This window comes from Triticum aestivum, chromosome 2D (genome assembly GCF_018294505.1).
Source record: "Triticum aestivum cultivar Chinese Spring chromosome 2D, IWGSC CS RefSeq v2.1, whole genome shotgun sequence".
In the NCBI taxonomy this organism is placed as follows: domain Eukaryota; kingdom Viridiplantae; phylum Streptophyta; class Magnoliopsida; order Poales; family Poaceae; genus Triticum; species Triticum aestivum.
Window position 1 is genome coordinate 527,785,172 of NC_057799.1, and position 2,436 is coordinate 527,787,607.

Below are 2,436 nucleotides of genomic sequence, written 5' to 3' on the forward strand. Positions count from 1 at the left end.
ATATACAGCAAAGGTTTCCTGCCAGGACCATTGCCTCCAGTTTCTTGATGTACGTTGACCATTTATTTCTAAGATGTAACATATACCAAGGCACCTATCTGATGCACTGAGAGGGTGTGGTGAGTGGAGTGGAGGTATGTGGTGCACTGAGAGGGTGAAGTAGAGCCTGAAAGTTTGTCCAATTTCCTGCGCTTGGGGACGCACTGCTTTGTAGAAAAGTTGGATACTATGATTTTGTATAGTGATGGGAGATAGTCTTTGATACTCTACTTAATTTGTGGCGGGGGAGATATATGTCATGTTACTGCTGTCATATTCTTGTGTGTCTAAGCTTAATAATAATTGATTAGACTGTTAATTTTCCGTGACGCAACTTCATGACGACGCGTTTCTCGTGTCGAGGCATGTATGTTTCATGAGACTATTGGTTTTAAGAAACAAAATCATGTGATATTTTTCATTGGTAATGCAGTGCACAATAAAGACCTGATTTTAATTTGTACCACTCTATTTTGTGCATTAGATTGGTAAGGCTCACCTTCTGTTTTTTTACCCTTTCTTCTTTTGTTCCCCAAAAGGACACATTACTAGGTCCCTTGTTTTTTTAAATAAAAAACACCTCTTTATTCATTCGTATACATCATTATAGTGTTCCTAAAAGAGATAGAATTGATGGTGGTGGTACTTCAATCCAAGAAGTAGCTTCATTAAACGTGGAAGACAGACCAGTTCATGGGCAATAGCATCCGCCTCTCGATACTCATGTTCAAACACCACTTTGGTATACTCTGAAGACAAGAAATAACTATCATTGGCCACTGCTGCAGCACTGCCTGCCAGTGCAAGCCGATATTCATGACTTGGATGACTTGGCTATGGTCCGAGCAAATAATCAATCTATTGCCGAAAGTAGAAAATTAAGCAGACAAGGATAGGAAGAGAAACTAGAAAATTAAGCTGGTTAGTGCCTATCTCAGTTGTCACATGTATGTGGACGGATTTTCTTATTGTTGCATGATCTCTGTCACCACCTCGATATAGGATAGAGCGAGCAATGAGATGAGCATGGAGAACAAGTCTTCCCGTGAGGCAAAGATGAAGAAGAAAAAGTTTGGCTTGGATGAAGAGGTTTATCGATTGGAAACCATACGTTTGACTGTGCTTGATGTGTACCTATCAATAATATAGTCACTTTGATTAGTGCTTGGTACATTTTTATTGCATTAGTAGCATATACCAGCTCCTGACTATACGTCCACCTGATCATTTCTTATCCCGTAGCGTAGCACGGGCATCTTGCTAGTTAAAATTATAAGATGAAGCAAAAGAAGCAGAAATCATGCTTAATTACAAAAAAACACTTGTCATTGTGACTTACTGTATCCACTTTGAAGTTCTCGTCCAGCTTGATGCTGAAGCCCCTATCATCAACTAGGAAATGTCTCTCGCACAGCCCGCGCTCGTCTTCGCAGTATTTGCACATACTGAAATCCTTTTCTTCGTCAGACATTTCCTATGTTCATAGTTGAAACATTAATTGAAAATCGATCAAAGGCAACTACCAGGAAACTCAACACACAAATCCGGGGCACTCGATATTTCCTACATATTCTAGTACAAGTCATGCTTAAATTCACGAAAAAAAATTCGGCATGACCTTTTGCTAAAATAGGACATATCGAGCGCCTAAAATTTGCCGGAACGGAAATGAATCAACACTCCGGCAATACATAGGCCACTTGGATTTTGCCAGCGATACAAAGATATTCATACACATACAATGATGTTTAAACTTGCAATTCCATCCGGATCAATTTTCATAAGCATTCACACATGAGCTCACCGATTAAATACCCTAATTCTACTCTATTCAACACACCAAGGAGTGGATAAAGAGGAGGTGGACTTTTAGCTCAGTGACTCAGGTGTAGAGGAAGTAGAGGTAGCTCGGATGACGATCACTCCAAGGAGACACGACTGTACAAAGCCTGCATATTCCACCGAGTAAAATTTTAGATAATCAAATCTCATATAGCATTCTTTGATCACAAAGTGATAAACTAGTTCTATTAACTACTTACTAAATAAACTAGTTCTATTAAGCACTTACTATAAATAAACTAGTTCTATTAAGCACTTACTGTAAATAAACTAGTTATATTAAGCACTTACTATAAATGAACTAGTTTTATTAAGCACCTACATTCTACCTATCTATACCGTAGTTCTAACCCTAACATCTATCCATCCATCTATCTATATATCTATATTCTACAATATCTACATTTAAATTACCTACATTATATTCAAACCACCTAAAAATAGTCAAAAAAATTATTCTATTAAAAAACCTACATTCTACAATGTCTACATTCTAAAATCTACATTTATATTACCTACATTCTACAAGAACAAAGACAAGGAAGGGAGGAAGGA

General features: G+C 37.6%; 1 long non-coding RNA gene across 1 annotated transcript in view; it reads left to right on the forward strand.

Moving 5' to 3' along the window:
* LOC123049774 (uncharacterized) overlaps window positions 1–534 on the forward strand; it is a 2,733-nt gene extending 2,199 nt beyond the window's left edge. The window contains exon 3 of the long non-coding RNA XR_006423653.1: window positions 9–534. This is a non-coding gene — a long non-coding RNA (uncharacterized lncRNA). The remainder of the gene's footprint in view (window positions 1–8) is intronic.
* The last annotated feature ends 1,902 nt before the right edge of the window (window positions 535–2,436 follow it).